This window comes from Stomoxys calcitrans, chromosome 5 (genome assembly GCF_963082655.1).
Source record: "Stomoxys calcitrans chromosome 5, idStoCalc2.1, whole genome shotgun sequence".
Classification (NCBI taxonomy): domain Eukaryota; kingdom Metazoa; phylum Arthropoda; class Insecta; order Diptera; family Muscidae; genus Stomoxys; species Stomoxys calcitrans.
In genome coordinates, this window is record NC_081556.1 from 69,648,165 (window position 1) to 69,657,785 (window position 9,621).

Below are 9,621 nucleotides of genomic sequence, written 5' to 3' on the forward strand. Positions count from 1 at the left end.
GGGCTCAAATAAGAGGGTTTTTAGGGTAGAACACGAATCCGATATATATTTTCAAGGCCAATTCACTGAGTGGCCGCCCATCCACCAAAACACCTCCCAAGCCGGTCATGTTTGCCGACTATGGAAATATGGGGCTCAAGTTAAAGGTATTTGGGAGTAGACCACGTATCTGATATCAACATTAAGAACCAACTGTCTAGGGGACCACCATAATAACCCCCAAATAGGACATATTCGCTCACCAAGACAATTTGGGTCTTAAAGAGAGTGTAACTTAAAAAAACACCCCTAAAGGGTAACAATTTTTCGACCATGCCAATATGTGGCTCAAATGAAAGGTATTTGAGATTAGAAAACGAATTTGATAACCAATTTTGGGACTACGTGAGGCGGACGCCTCATAGTGTAAACTACCCTAAGCCAATGACAATATGGGGTTTAAACAAATGGTTTTTGAAAAAAGATCACGATGCTGATATTTTTTCAGGGCCAAGTGCCTGGGGACCAAATCAGATACCATGAGAGTTGTGGGCTGAAATAATGTATCTTAAGAATGGGGTACACCTTACATCAAAACTTAAATTCGTATACCAATAAAGATTCGGACAAAGGCACTTATATTGTTAAGCAATTAGTCAAGCGATATACTATATTCGTAGCATGGTATTTCACTAAAAGCTCTTTAATTGTCGCAAATAAATATTCCAAGGAAACTTTTGTTCCACAGATAGTAAAAGAAGGCGCAGCGGAGTGGGCCCGGGTCAGCTAGCTAAACATATAACAAAAACATCAGCAAAGAAACAGAGAATTCTTAGATACTGATGTACCATTCGTTATTGAGGTTGCTCGCATTGCATAGTTATTGGTTCAAAAATTTAAAACAAAAAAAATTTTTAAAAAATAATAATAATTTACATAAATGTAACTAATACAATAGAAATATAATAAAGAATGCAAATGTGTAAAATTTTCAAATACATTCTCTCTCCCATAATAATAATATTAATTAAAACAAAATCACTGCTAAAATTTTCGTACAAACATCCTTCAAAGTAACACCGAGGAGACTTCTCGCAACGATAGCACTCAGATTCAAGATTTAGTTCTAAGATAAAGGGTTTCCTACTTTTGGTCGAGTGTGAACTGCTTTCCGCTCAAGAAATAAAATAGAGAGACCGGTTTATATAGGAGCTGTATCAGGTTATAGACCAATTCAGACCATAATAAACACAAATGTTGGTGGTCATAACAGGTTCCGTCGTACAAAATTTCAGCCAAATGGGTTAATACTTGCACCACTTAGAGGCTCAAGAAGTCAAGATCCCAGATCGGTTTATATGGCAGCAATATCAGGTTATGAACCGATTTGAACCTTAATTGGCACAGTTGTTGAAAGTCATAATAAAATAAGTCATGCAAATCGTTGGAAGTCATAGCGAAACATGTCAAGCAAAATTTCATTCCAATCGGATAATAGTTGCGCCCTCTAGAGGCTCAAGAATTCAAGACCCAAGATCGGTTTATATGGCAGCTATATCAAAACATGGACCGATAGTGCCCATTTACAATCCCAACCGATCTACACTAATAAGAAGTATTTGTGTAAAATTTCAAGCGGATAGATTTACTCCTTCGAAAGTTAGCGTGCTTTCGACAGACAGACGGGCGGACAGACGGAAGGACATGGCTAGATCGACTTTAAATGTTACGACGATAAAGAATATATATATTTATGGGGTCTCAGACGAATATTTCGAGTAATTACAAAAAGAATGGCGAAATTAGTATAACCACATCCTATGGTAGGGGGTATACAAATAAAAGTATGCTAAGTTCGGTCGTGCCGAATCTTATAAATCCTCTCCCATGTATCGCATTTGTCAAGTTCTATACACGGTTATCTTATAAGCAGTTTTTTCCCCATGAGCATATAGATTTGTGCATTTGTTTGCATCGCTAAGAAGAAGAAAAGCTAGACCCATCGATAAGTATACGGATCGGCTTAGAATCATTTCCTGATTCGATTAAGCTATGTCCGTCTGTCAGTCTGTCCATGTATTCTTGTAATCAAGTTACAGGTTGCATTTGTTGTCCGATTTTTACAAAATTTTGTAAAAGTGTCTCTTTTGGTCCAGGACGAACGCTATTGATTTAAAAAAAAAATCGGTCCAGATTTAGATAAAGCTCCCATATATACCTTTCATCCGATGTGCCCTTTTAAAGCTGTAGAAGCCACAATTTTGGTCCGATCCTTATTTTGCACGAAGTATTTTTTTAACGACTCAAAATTCTTGCAAAATTTTATTGAAATCGGTTCAGATTTAGATATAGCTCCGATTTTCATCCGATATGGCCTTTTAAGGCTATAGAAGCCACAATTTTGGTCCAATCGTCAAGAAATTTGGCATGGCCCTTTTATTCAATGTCCTCATATGTATGCAAAGTTTTAATTGACATCCCAATACGTGTGCAAAATTTCATCAAAATCGATTTAGATAAAACTCCCATATATATATTTTATGCGTTTTGACTTTTAAGGCTGTAGAAGCCACAAATTTTGTACCATCGTAAGAAAATCGTATAAGATTCTATTTGATGTTTCAATAGGTATGCATAATTAAAGTCTGACTAAATTTGGATATAAGTGCTATCTATTTAAAGTGTTAGGTATACTCGGTGGTGTAGGGTATTATATAGTTGGCTCCGTCCGACTTTTGCCTTCCCTTACTGGTTTTCTTATAAGAATTTCTTTCTCTAGGCGTTCAAGAAATCAAGCCGGGAGATCGGTTTATATGGGGCTATGTCCGGTTATATGCCGAGTATATAATACGCAAAATTTCAGCCAAATCAAATAAGAATTGCGACGGAAAGAATTTAAAATATTGGAAACAGTTTATAATACATGCCCCTGAGTTAAAAGATACAATATTCACAATTTTGAACATTTATTTATGACATTTTTAGGCTTTTCTCAACTTTTACCATATGAAAACATCTGTTTTAGCAATAAACTACTGCTGTCCCATTTTAAGATGACTTTCTGTTGTTTTTACTAACAAATTTCTTTGGATGTAACGGTTCAATAAGTCAATTCGGGAGATCAATTTATATGGGCCGATTCGTGCAATGTCCAACGACCTACATCGATAAGAAGTGTTGGCGCAAAATTTAAACGAATTCCTTTATTGGCTAAAACCATCTTTCCACTAGACCCCAAATCCTCTTGATTTTAGATAATCCGCAAAACCCGTTTCGGGTTTTATTTGTCAACAGTTACGTTTTTGATTGCGTTTTTATTTTTATTGTGTTCAGCATATACATTGCCGTGAGTAATTAAGTTTGTGAGACCCTTTTATTAAATTACTAAAAAAATGTATAATTTTAATAAGAAATTGCCAGATGTTAAGAAAAAGTGCTGCCCAAAAATCCCAATAATCACCGGTATTCAAAGCAAACGCAGTATTGGATTTGAATTTGGAAGGAGATTTGCTGCAAATCACCTCAAATAAATAGATTTGCTCACATTGAAAAAGTATGGGAAACCTCGTTGCAAAACACGATATTTCCGAAATCTTGTGCGAATCTAGATTTGCTTCAAGTGTCAACTTAGAGAGAAGTTCTTACTGTGGCCTATATTTCGAGGTGTTATAAGGGCTTCGAACTTAGCCAATGGACAAAATTAAAATCTGTGAAATTTTCTGCTAATACTTAAGGAATGCACCTACTAGGAGCTCAAGAATTTAAATTGGGTGACTTGTTTGTATTGGAGTCCATGGATACAAATGCCAAATATATTGAAGGTCGTAGTAGATGACATTGTGCAAAATGTTTGCCGAATCTAATGAAATGATTGTGCAAATCCTCCAGAGGCTCAAGAATTCAAGACCCAAGATCGGTTTATATGGCAGCCATATCAAAACATGGACCGATTTGAACCATACTTAGCGCAGTTATTGGAAGTGATACTAAAACACCAAGTGCAATATTTCAGTCAAATTGGACGAGAATTGCGCCCTCTAGAGGCTCAATAAGTCAAGACCCAAGATCGGTTTGGCCCATTTACAATCCCAACCGACCTACACTAATATAAAGTATTTTGTGCAAAATGACATGCGGCTAGCTTTACTGCTTCGAAAGTTAGCGTGCTTTCTACAGACAGACGGACGGACGGACAGACATGGCTAGATCGACTTCAAATGACATGAAGATCAAGAATATATATATACTCATGCATGTCTCAGATGCATATTTCGAGGTGCTGCAAATAGAATGACGAAATTAGTTTGCCTCCATTCTATGGCGGAGGGTATAAAAATTGTTATGTATGCTACGTGGAAAAGTGCAAAATTAGGAAAACAAACAAATTGCATTTCGTAGGATCTCTGTCACAAATAGCTCGACTTTGAATTGAAAGATGTATGAATTAATCAAATGAAATAGATGCTCATATGGTATTTATTTAGCATAGGAATAAATGTGAAGGTCAAAATCTACAATAAATATCTATTTCTTATTACAAACTAAGAGAGAATGTGAATTTTTTTGAAAAAATTAAAAGAGGCAATAAATCCTTGTTATGTGATATCGAATGGTAAATAAGTGAAAATTTAGAATAAGCGTGTAAAAGAAGAGGGAGGCTATCACGCTGAACACGTGGGTTCGAATCCTGGCGAGATCACCAGAAAAAAACTTTTCAGCGGTGGTTTTCTCCTTCTACAATTGTGATACTATGCCATGTAAAAATATTTCTCTCTCTCTAGTTGCTGATATGTAAATAAAAGCAAAACTTGTAAACATTTTCAATGCAATATTACTCATCAAAATACCCTATTTATGGCGAAAAACTCTAAATTGACCATACTGGTGTGATTCGTTGCGTTAAAATACAGACGACAAAAACTGCCATGAGAAGTCGACAAGTATTTGGAGGCACCGGCAACATCTAATCCTAACGCCTTTGTAACTGCCACTGTGACACATTCGTTTTACCAACAAACAAAATGTTGAGTATGTATTTGGAAATAGACCAACATACTTACAGACATTCAGCCCAGCATAATGGCCGTATACTCACTCATTCTCATTTCCCGTTCATTTTTCTCTATACAGACACTCGTACATGGCATACTGGCAATGATGGTTAACAAGGTGAACATACCACTTTCATCCTAAGCACATTAAAATGGTAAAATTAGTATTCTATAGCGACTGAGCATTATAATGCCCAAGGAAAAAAATCACTAAGAGCCGTTTACAATCCATTCTCGGAATTTATTAAGAAATAACAGCAATTCGCCATCATAACAGGTATATAACTTCATTTCATTTGTGCAAAAATGGTATCGAAATATTTTTTTTTATATTTTTTTCGGATAAATGCTAGATACACATTTTGATAGTATGAAGTACAAATTTGTACACACAGAAAAATAAATCTTTTGCATTTTTGTCTAGAAGAGCGAACAATTATTTTGTTGATTGTTGATTTTCTCCTTCAATATGACTTTATTATGCGAAGACTTTTTTGTAAAGGAAAATGAAAGCCATAGCATACACCAACCATAGGGTGATGCGTTTTGACCGTTGGAGTAAGTGTTTCATGTCAATATTGTTTCTCATATTTGAGGTGAAATATATTTGAAAAAAATTGTATCAGAATTTGTCAAACGTGGGGATCGGCAGAACTTTAAATTAGAATTGCGACATCGTGACAAGCCATGGATTCCTCAATCAGTATATCAGAAATGTTTGGCATGAATGCCATTACGTATAGAGCTACCATGATGTATGGGACACTGATGATTTGGCGATTTGATTTGCATATAAATAATGCCAAGTATGGGTCATAAGTGACCGAGGTGGCGTATGATTGTGGAAATAATTATCAAACAATAATCGTACGCATCCAGGACCAATAAATATTTCAAATTGTTGATGCAGTGTCAAAGGTTCTCGCCCAATGGGTGTCACGAACACAATGGCATGATTTTTCCTCTTAACCATGACGTTAATATAACATGCATTTCTGGCAAATATAATTTAATGTTTGAAGATTATTTCATGCAAATGTTGACCGTGACTGAGCCTCAAATGGTCCATCCGCTTAGTCCAATTTTGACATACTCTTTCAAACATTTCGGCCGGTATCTCACGAATGAATCGAATAAAAAAATTGTCTTCCAATACGTCAATTGAAGCGGCCACGTCCGTATAGACATGAGCTTTAACATAGCCCACCAAAATTTGTCGATCTAGGCGGCTAATTGACCGGTCCCGAGAAATAAAATGTTCACCAAACTGGCCTCTCCATAAGTTCATTCTTATGCGTGCTGTGTGGCATGTGGCACCGTCTTGTTGAAACCACATGCCATGCAAGTCAAGCTCTTGCATTTTTGGCAAACAAAATTGGATATCATCTCACTACAGCGCTCACCATTCACAGTTACATTACTATTTGCATCATCTTTGAAGAAGTACGGTCCAATGATGCCACCAGTCCATAAACCGCTCCAACCTGCGACTTTCTCTGGATGCATTGGTTACTTTGCAATGCTTTTGGCTGATTTTCATTCCAATATCGACAATTCAGCTTATTTACGTACCCATTGAGCCAAAAATTAGCGTCCTCGTTCAATGGAAGAAGCGTGCGGTGAACTTTCTTAACAGAGCACGCATTTTGATAATAAAATTCAATAATTTGCCAGCGTTGTTCGTTTGTAAGACTATTCATGGTTAAATTATAGACCAAACAAAACACGAAACGTGTTGGAAAAAAGAAAATAGCTAAAAAATCACCCTTTATTATAAGGTTACAATAAGTGGATTTCCAAATAGAAAAAGAACATCTAAGCTAGGAATTCCGTGCTACTTACAAAATCCTTAATTGTTTTGACTGGTATTGTACCACCTAAGTACTGGTGTCTTTTAGCCGCGAAAGCTTGGCTACTGGAAATCCTCCAACGTCTCATCATCTTCCCCACATGCCCTACACATGCTATCATTTGCCGTTCCGATTTTGTACAAGTGAGCTCATGGTCCTATGTGTCCGTTATGATACCGAGAGGTTTTCGCCGTCCCACTGACCGTTTCGCTGTTCCACAATGTTACATGCGTTTGTGGACCACGCCCTCAACTCGGACTGCGTTGACCCGATATGCTTTGGGTTAACCAAGTTTATTGACGGTAGTCTTTTGGCCTTCACTTGTCTTTTATTTCCCCTTACTCCGCTATGACCCGGCACCCAAAAGACGCGGATTGAGCCATCCTCAGAGAAAGCGTTAATCATCTTCTTACACTCCAAGACTAATCGTGACCTTTCCGTCCTGGTTGTTATTGTCCCGGTGGCCAGTTTACTGTCCGTAAAGATGGTCACACTTGACGACTTCGCGTGATCACCACTTCACACCACCATTCTCAATCCATTCTTCCATCGTCTTAAGTCTCATAGCCGCAGTGGCTGTATATCAATGGATTGGGCGGGCCGGATCTTGTGAACCTACACTACCATAGATTTTGCAACATATTTACACAAAACTAAGCTAACTGATGGGCATAGTTATAACTTACGTACCAAATTACTGCCAAAAGTTCTAGAGGTCGTTGAAGGGAAATTCTGAGATAGGTTTATTTGGTTATGGACTGATTTTGACAATACTCACTATAGATATTGAAAGTTATTAGAAAACAATATGGTCAAAATTTCAGCCAAATCGGATAACAATTGCGGCTTCCACAGGCTCCAGAACGTCAAATTGGGACATTGGGACTAAGCACGGAAATTGAAAGATGCATCAGAACAATACGTGCGAAATTTGAGTCTTATCTTGTGACAATTGGAGCCTCTAGGAGCTCAAGAAGTCAAGTCGTAGGGCTACTTCAAGTGGCGGTTTCATATATACAAATCCGCGCCAACAGGGCCAATTTGCAACGACATCAACAACCTACATCAATAAGAAGTATCTGTGGAATGTTTCGAGCGGAAATCTTGAAGCGTCTGACAGAGGGACGGACGAACAGAGGGGCGGACGAACATGGCCAGATCGCCTTAGAATATCAAGACAATCTAGAATAAATGGGGTTGCAGATAAATATTTTGAGATGTTACGGATTACGGACACACGGATCAAGTTCAGTCTTAAGTTCTTAACACCAATCATTTCTATTTAGATAAAGCATCACTATTATTGCAATTTTGTGCATGAAGACTCCATTAAGGGACAGGTTCAAAACTCTCACAAGTCAATGAGTGCTGTCCGATTCAAGTTTAAGCTTAATGATAAGGGGCATTTTTATAGCCGAATCCGAACAGCGCGCCGCAGTGCGATACCTATTTTGGGGAGAACTTTTTACATGGCTGCCTGGCATTTTTTTCAAACGACGTAGTTCCTCACAAATGTCACCAGCATTAGGAGGGGATAAATGATCTTTTCGCCAGGATTCAATCCCAGGCGCTCAGCGCCATTGGCGGACATGCTAACTTCTGTATTTAATAATTTTTGGTTCATTGTGCATTAATTTAATGATGACTTATTTTTGGAAATGTCTAGCTAATTGCAACGAAACTGGTAAAAGTGAAATAATGCCCTCAGCACTAGGTTTGCTAGACTGGTGTGATTGTGAGAACAACAAATCGTCAGCTTAATGCAATCTTGTTCCATACGCCATTTCAAGTTTTTTTGATTTAGGACCTATTTGTTTCGTGTAAGTATACGCCTTTCAGAATCTTCAAGAAATGGTCACATATCATATATAGTTTTCGAGATATTGAGGTGTAGATATGCCATTTTATAAACTTTAAGTATGTGAATCTCAAAATCAGTAAAGTGGTGTATGGATCTTGTTCCAAACACCATTACACCCACGAAATAATGCAAGTCATACTATTCGGCAGCGGGAATATATGCCCAAAATATTTACAAAGCCCTATTTCGTTGCATCAGCATTGTGAGCAAACCAAGCAAACCAAATCATTCTTATGAGCAAATCTTTATCTCAAAAACTTGGAAAAAAGTTTTCCTTAATATTTAAAGAATTAAATATTTTGTTTTTGCAAAAAATTCTTACCTTTTGCCTTGTTTAGAAATATGACTGGATCCTAAATTAAGTTAATGACATGATGATTGCACCATAATAAATTTTGCCGCAGAAATTCAAACCGCAATCTGAAAAAAAAACCAAAAAAATACAAACCATGTTAAAATAAACTAAAAAGATTTATAACATTTTAAGCATACGGGGCTGCTGTATTAATTTCTGGTCTAATAATGATAATTTTTTCATCAACAAAGGTTTTATTACTTTTCCAAGTATCTTCCAGCATGATTTATATAATTTGGCATGCACTCAAACCAATTGTAGGAGCACTTGTTTCACTCCGATTGAGATACATCTAAAGCATGGTTTGTGAAAGCTTCAACAACATTTTCTTGCGACGAAAATCGTTGACCACACATCTTTATGTGTGGTCAATGGAGCCATTGGAGTCAAAAAGTCGCTGGTTTGAGCCGATGTTGGATATCTCGCATTGTAATGGTGAATAATGACTCGTCTTCTCAAGTTAGATTTTCGAATTTTCCGGAGACTTTAGGCAAACAAATTGTGATGTATTACTCAAAACTGACT

The 9,621-nt window shown here is 37.1% G+C and overlaps 1 protein-coding gene across 5 annotated transcripts in view; it reads right to left on the reverse strand.

Annotated features, from left to right (window-relative positions):
* LOC106087244 (zwei Ig domain protein zig-8) overlaps positions 1-9,149 on the reverse strand; it is a 351,757-nt gene extending 342,608 nt beyond the window's left edge. For all 5 annotated transcript variants that reach the window (XM_059369432.1, XM_059369431.1, XM_059369430.1 and 2 more), the window contains exon 1: positions 9,064-9,149. The gene's annotated coding sequence lies outside the window, so the exon portion shown is untranslated. The remainder of the gene's footprint in view (positions 1-9,063) is intronic.
* Between the last annotated feature and the right edge of the window lie 472 nt (positions 9,150-9,621).